The sequence below is a fragment of the Melanostigma gelatinosum genome (assembly GCF_949748355.1).
Source record: "Melanostigma gelatinosum genome assembly, chromosome: 3".
NCBI lineage: Eukaryota > Metazoa > Chordata > Actinopteri > Perciformes > Zoarcidae > Melanostigma > Melanostigma gelatinosum.
Genome location: NC_136636.1, coordinates 20,218,585 through 20,226,401, shown reverse-complemented (window position 1 = coordinate 20,226,401; position 7,817 = coordinate 20,218,585). Strand labels below are relative to the sequence as shown.

Genomic DNA, 7,817 nt, shown 5'->3' with positions numbered 1-7,817 from the left:
ATTTTAAATAATAAAATAAAATAAATAAAACATTATTTTCTTTAGCCCCTGTTAAGATACCATTATGTTTAAATACCTTATTTGTTTAGATTTGATTTGATTGACATTTACTTTTTATACCTAAATCTTATATGTGTAAGAATGTTCATGATCTGCTGAATGTCTGTTGACAATGTTCAATAAAGTTCAATCAAGAAAAAAAAAAAAAACCAACCGCCACAAATTCAGGAGAAGAAGAAGAAGAAGCAGCAGCAGCAGTAGGAGCAGAAGAAGAAGAAGAAGAGAGGGGAAAAAAACGTCACTGCGCTACACCAGTGCCTTCGGTTAGAGATAACGTTAGCAAGTCCACGCTGGTCCACGTCAGCTCAAGTGTTGCTGCAGCATGCTGTCTACCTTGATCACAAATTAACAAGGTAAGGCTGTGTATGTTCTGGAGTGTGTTTGCTAACGGGCTGGTCAGCGAACATGTTCTTTTTTTAATGCAAAAGTTAACATTAAGAAGTTTACAATGTGACGGACCCCACCCTATTTTTCACGTGTTCATAATGTCATGTGTAATTTAACGATAATGACCCGCGGCTTGCGGTTTTGCATGGTCGAGTGAATTTGCACATATTAAAGTTAACGTCTGTACTAGCTAAAGCTACTACGTTGTATGCACGTGCACAATGTTATAGCGCCGTATGCTAACGTTACATTGGTTGGTTTCTGTTAGCTAGCTGACATGTTGCTGCAAAGTGCTTCGCCGTTCGTTAGTGTTGGTGGCGTTGAAACACGAGGGCTTTAGCATGCTAGTTTAAGTTACTCGCGCGCGTGTACCATTGAGGTGCACTCGATACCTTCCAGGTAATGAAGTAGGCATAAAGCAACACGCCGTTCTTTTGTGCACCCAATTTATTTGTGTTACTCGTAAGACTCCTTGACCTATGCTTTTCCTTCCCTGATGATACAAAACAAATATGCATGAATACACATTTAAAAATACTCAGCAAAAGGGGGGATGAAGGTTCTGTTGCTTTTCGTGGTCACCCCCTTCCTTCCATCACTCATAGTATTGTTTGTCATTATGATAAAACCATTTTAATGACTTGCTCCTTTACACACTTAAGGTAAACATAGTTAGAGGTTAGTGGAATCATCTTTTACATTCTCAGTTCTCAGTGTACATTTAATAAATCATGGCAAACTGCTTTTCTGTTTTAGTAAAAAATGTACCATTACTCCTTGGCAATAAATATTTCCCATCTTTGAGCAACTTTGAAAATAAGGGGATGTGAAGCTGTTAGGTTTGCATGGAGTTTTGACAACTATGCACATTGTTAACATGTTCTTATCTTTCCTTCATAGGATTTGGATGCAAGTTTTTCCACCCCAGTCAAGATGTCCTCTGAAAGCATTACAGACATTACCAGGCGTGACTCTAACCACTCCCGTGCCTGTATACAGCCTGCACCTGAACTCTCAAGACAACTGGTGCGTTAAAATCCCACCTTTCAAGAGTACATAAACAGTCTGGTAAACCTAAAGTGCAGGTCACATTTTGTTGTGAATTGTGTGACTGTAAGGTCCTCTGTGCTCCAGAAAAATGCATAGGCCATCTCAGGGCTCATTTGAAGCAGCATGTGACTGTTGTCTATTCAAAAACTGTGAATTTACAAGTAATGTCCTTCAGTAGTCATGTAAGCCGGTAACAAATCCGGTAAGTACAAATCTTACAGTGTTAATTATTTTAGATAATCTGTAATATCTCCAACAACTCCAACTGATCTACCAGAAGCAGATGAAGAATTGCCTGCAGAGTGCAATGATCCACAGGTTGGTTGTTCTGAAATAGAAAGCAGCATGTATCTAATGCCTTTGGACAATTGTACAATTGAACATAAACTTGCATCATTGTTTCTTTACATGCAAACTGTTTTGTGCAGAGTTCTACAGAATTACTCGAGTGGACCTGAAGAAGATCTTCCTGTCATCATTGGATGCACACTCATCGCAGCTTATTAAGCTGTACAGATCACGCCGCGGAACATTGGAAAGGACATGAGGATCCTTCTAGACACCTTTGATGAACAGGTAATCAATAAGTAGGAAGTGCATGTGGTATAGCAGGGGTCCTCAATTAGATTTGAACTGGGACCAAAAACTGGGGGACAGACGAGGGGCATTTTCACAATTATTTAGTCCGACACAAGACATCAATTATGAAACTATGCAAACCATAACATTGGAGCAGAGCATTTACCATCAGATCACCCTTTAATATTCCAGTTTGTCTTACAAAATAAATATGAAGACACGTTAATGTTCACAGGTGTATTGTATTGTTTGACTTAATTGACATTTCAAATTGGTGATTTCGGAGATGAAAAGCAAGAGAGCGTTACTGTGTTTTCACCCTTAAGCTGTGTCCAAAAACATGATGCCCATATATACAGTGGTAAAATATAGGTTAATTTAGTTAGTGAATACAGCCAACCTGAAATGCATGCGACAATGCTGGAAGCAGTTTGCCAAATGCCTTTGTCTTCTATAGTTTGCATTGAATTTTTTGAATTTGAATTATTATGAATATATACATTTTTAATCTTCATTTTGTATCTTTCAGACAACTGATGTGCTTGCCCACAGAAACTCTACAGCTCTATGGGGTCTACCGTTCTTTGATGGCGAAGCCGGACGGCTTTCTGAAGAAATATCTGGTAAGACTAATGTGTCAATGTCATTTAGGTTGCACATTGAGCAAGAAAACACGAATGCAAACTTTCATCAAACCCTCATTTCTACTTCACTGTTACTTTGTTATTCCACCTAAATAGTTTAATAAGTGTAACTTTACAGTTTTTAACATTTCATTTCATGTGATATCGTCAATACTGGCAATATTACTGTAGCATCAAGGTTACATGTGAGTGTGGTGCCTGCATCACATGCATTTTGTAACAGCAATTCTCCTTCAAATTTACTGGTAACATTTATAATTCCAAGCCCAAATTAGTCATGGGTTTTGAGACCTCGTATACAGTGCATTCAGAAAGTATTTAGACCTGTTGAAGATTTGTCTGACTTAAAAATGATGCATGTACATATTTGAGTGTTTTTAATTGTAAAGTCATTCTCTGTCAGTGTATTTTCAAAGTCAAAATACCTTTTTGGTTAGCTAATCTTTTTAAGAAAATAAAACTAAAAAAGTCCCTACACAACATTAGCACCCTTTGCTGCTACATGTCTTTAGAGTAAGAATCTGGCAGATTTGGAGTGATTTTGTCCATTGTTTTATGGCAGATTTGCTCCAGTTCCTTCAGGTTTTTGTCACTTATTGAATCGAAGGAAGCCTGTACAGTGAGCAAATGTTTCCCTGTATTCTGCTCTATCTATTTATTTATTTATTTAATCACAAGACACGACATTCAGAGTATGAATATTTAAATATTAAAATACTATAATACAAATGTGTAGGGGGTGAATATGGTATGAAAGTGGTATATTTTTGTTTTTAAAATCTGCAGAAAATTGACCAACCAAAAATGTATTTTGACTTTTCAAATGTATTGTTACAGAATGGGAACGAAAAAAAAGAGAATTTTAAAGAGGGGGTGAATATTTATGAAAGTCTCTCTATGCTTGTTTTTCTTTAAAATACAGACCCGGAGGAATTTTGCGTCAAGGGAGTTGAACTTGGAATATTCAGTTGTTGAAGATGGCGTTGGGGTGGTCCGCTCAAGTCCAACAACAATAAGCATCGCCCTGGTTATTGAGGAACGGATTGTCCTGGAGGATGTATGCGACTTCCCAACCGCATTTGCCCTTTTGTTTGGGCTCATCCAGGCTCTTAACCTGGACTATCCGAAGGACTTACGGTACACATTTTTTAAGTAATTCAAAAGGTGTTCATGAACCTTGGTACCCAGTGCTCTACCCGGGTTCAGGCCTTAAAGAACAGTTTGCTGAAGTAGCCTGCCATATCTAAACCACGCCTATGGTCTTGACTGGATTTTCATGAGGGACTGAAATGTCACCAACTTGACCAAATGCCGATGGTATGAGTTGACCAAATTGGTCAACACCCTTAAGTGTTAGATGTTTAACAAGTTTATTATTTGTATATACTTTGTATATTACAGCTGAACTATCCACTGCTGGTCCTGTGCTTTAGGTGTATTATAATTTTAGTTTATTGTTGTTACTGCCACATAGCGCCATGCAGACACATATTTGCATTTCTTTTTGTTTTGACTGAGTATTAGGACGGAACTTTAGTCTGTGTCTTTGGGTTTAAAATGGCATGAAGTAGAGATTATAAGGATGTTGACCCCCTGCTGTCTACTATTCAAGTGTTGAAATTGAAAGACAATATTGTTTTGCAAGCAAATAACTTATTGTTATTAAACATTTTGTGTTTTACGATGTTTTTCTTTTCTTTAACGGTGTACATTTCCAATTAATTAAAAATGAAGGCTGTAAAGAAAGAAAAGTTGAGTATACTTAAAAAGGTTAAGCAACCAGCTGCAAAGGCTTTTTTGAGTATGCTCAACTAAGTTGTGTCAACTTAGGATAAGAAGTTAACTCAAAGTGCTATTTTAAGTTTCTCAAACTTATTACTATTCAGACCTACTTATGTACTTAAGTTAACATAACTTAAAATATTGAGTTTGATCCTCACGTCTACTCATGTACTTAAGTAAAGAACACTTGAAATATCAAGTTTGAGAAACTTAAAATAGCACTTTGAGTTAACTTCTTATCCTAAGTTGACACAACTTAGTTGAGCATACTCAAAAAAGCCTTTGCAGCTGGTTGCTTAACCTTTTTAAGTATACTCAACTTTTTTTTTTTTAGAGTGTGGTTATAAATCAACGATTCAAAGTGTTGAAACTGTCTGGAATAGGCAAGGACTTTAGGCATCAATGATTTCAGTATGGACTTCTGCCTCAAGGTGGTTTGATGACATTTAAATGTTGATGTTTACGTTCTTTTCGGAACCGTTACTGATAACTGGTATTTAACCTGATATCATTTCCCACAGTGCTACATTTCCCTTCAGTTACATTCCTTTCATTAGGTGTTCACATTCATCCTGTCTGACCTCTGACGAGTCTGTCAACATTGAGCCATCACTGAAACACTTAGTTTGATTGAAAGTCAATTGTCACTTTCATTGGAATTCTGTACGGACAGAATTAAATCAATTTGATTGTACATATTTAAGCATAAGGTTTTGTCTTGTAATCATCTTTTTCATTGTCGCCCAACCTTTGCAATATGCTTATTGCTGTCCCTGGTCATTTTACAGCTCCTGGGATGGAAGTGCTGACTAAGGACATGCCTCCTGAATATTACATTTTTCCTCAGCAGCGAGGTGTTAAAACACTGCTCGTGTCTATCGCTCAAGCCTATAATGGGAACCGGAGACCAGCACCTACAAACATAAATATCTGTGGATATAGTACTGTTAGACACAACCAGCAGAAGATCAATACAGGCCGATGTGAGAGGGAGAGAGAGTGAGGTGAGGGACCGTGGGTAAGAGGTCCAGAGATGGAAATGGTAGTAATACCGGCATATTTCACCAATACAATACCCTATCTCTCATGTGGAAATGATTTTAACGGAAGGTACTAGTCAAAGGTTACTGAAGCAATCTATTTCTCCAAATAAAGAGACGATTCCCTGGCACACTTGCTCCTGTGTATTATGGCCATCTCCTCTTATGATTCTATCCATGCGCACACTTCCAATATTACTTTTGCCAAGTTCTAAAACCAATAGCCTGGTAGGTTGCAACCACTTTAGAATGACCCAATTACTTCATGTTTTCTATATTTAGGGAAAAACAGCTGGTTTAAAACACCTCTTGCTCGTAGCACTACAACATAAATCAACTTGGCATAATTACATGTGCAGCATAGAGCAGCTACTTGCAACATTGTAACTGTCGGATTGTGTTGTAGCAGGCTCAGTTGGTTAAACATGTTGTGAGCTGCTGTTTATGGCCCTGTGCTTCAAGTCAGCACCATGGACAGTTCCTCATGTCCACATGGAAGCCTGTAAGGGAGAGCTGCGTCAAAACCGATCCCGAATCAGCACCATGGAGAACTCCTCATTTCCAAACAGTAAACTGTGTGAGAGAGTTGCTTCAAAGCTGATTAAGGATCAGCATTATGGACAACGTCTCATTTTCAAGTGGCAGACTGTGGCTAAAAGCTGAATCCAAATCAACAGCTTGGAGAAGTCATCTACAGATGGAAGTAAGCGGGAGAGAGCGGCCTCAAAGCTGATTCCAAATTAGCACAGTGAACAACTCCCAATGTCCTTACCGCAGAGAAAAGCTGCTTCAAAGCTGATCTGATATCAGGTACACGTTATTCATGCTAGCTTTTGCCACCAAACGGCATTTCTTCTCCTGGGATGACATCAGAAGCCATACAAAGAGTTGCATTAGACAAAAGTGACTTCTCTTTATCTTGTGTAGTGCTCTCCCTATGGGTGGCCACAGACTACTTTTCTAACACTCTCTTCATTTAACATTGACGTTAGCAAGCTGAGTAAATTATAACACATGTTTGTGGTGAAGGGAAGCAAGACAAATAACCTAATCTACATGCAACTTTTTCTAAATACTGTACAACCACGGCAAGAAAAAGATGCAGCAACAAGGTTACAGAAGTAAAAAAAACTAAAAAACAAGCCAGTGAAGAAGCAAAGACGTAAGCGTAAAATTGAGGCTATGATGAAGAAACTTGTGAGATGGTAAGTTCTTCCAAGAATCTGACAAAGATATAAAAGAAGGATAATTATGACGTTTACAACAAACCCTTAAACAAAGCTTGCCAAGATTCAGAAATGAGCAGTATTGTCTCCTTACAGCACACCAGCTCCGTCACATTTAAAAGAAGAATTTAATATAGATTTGTCCGTGCTGTGTGTCAAATTAGGAGGCTTTGACTCATTGAAAGTTCACTCTTGCCATTGCAGGGACATTTTAATTAAATTACATTCCAATCCAATAAACTGTATTCATCCCTGCGGGGACGTTTTCATGGTGGATCAAAATACATTAAGACAATACACGCTATGAATTCAATGAGTTAAAAGTTTACGAAACACTCACCTCAACAGCAATAGCACTCTAACCGCCATTTACCTACATATACAAGCTAAAGTAAATATTTACATTTAATCATTTTCAATCAAGTCTCAAGACTGCACAAACATTATTAGCAGAGAATGCCAAGATGTTGAGGTCGATAAGAGGTTCCGTTACACACAAGCAACCAATGCAATTTGGTGCCAGAGGACAAAGAGAAACAGGGCCCCATTATCCAGCGTTGGGAAATACCGCTTATATCTTGATAGATTAAAATCACTGAAGCTCATACAAAGCGGAGCAGATGCAACCAGGAGCTTCCATGCGGGTCTTCTCTCTAGCTGTGCCCTTTATCAGATTCTATCAGATCTATAGTTGAACTGGAGCATTTTCTTACATCTCAAAGTGAGCTGCACGGCCTGAGTACAATTCAACACACCTGCCAGACATACCCTTCTCAGTTTTAAGAGATCACAGAAGAACAACCGGAGGCCCAAATCAATAGCGCATCATCTGTGTTTTACTGGGTGGATTTAAAGCCACTGCCCGTCTATTTTACATCATGTAGTGTATTTAAGAAAACTTATTAAATTATAAAATAGATATAGCTTTGTGATTCTGTTTAGGTCAGCAGAGAAGGCCTTGCAGGCCCTGACGGCCCGCCACTGATGGTATCTGGTTCCAATTAATACATCATCTACTGGTAGCTCTACAAAATGGTCTATTAGTGAAA

At 38.3% G+C, this 7,817-nt stretch overlaps 1 long non-coding RNA gene across 2 annotated transcripts; it reads left to right on the top strand.

Moving 5' to 3' along the window:
* Nucleotides 1-272: 272 nt before the first annotated feature.
* LOC306775734 lies at nt 273-4,654 on the top strand. Of its 2 annotated transcripts, XR_013771885.1 has the most exons (5): nt 273-413; nt 1,348-1,473; nt 1,926-2,073; nt 2,606-2,699; nt 3,643-4,654. It is a non-coding gene; the product is annotated as an uncharacterized lncRNA (long non-coding RNA). The 2 variants fall into 2 exon arrangements; XR_013771886.1 differs by lacking the exons at nt 273-413; nt 1,348-1,473 and adding an exon at nt 1,689-1,815.
* The last annotated feature ends 3,163 nt before the right edge of the window (nt 4,655-7,817 follow it).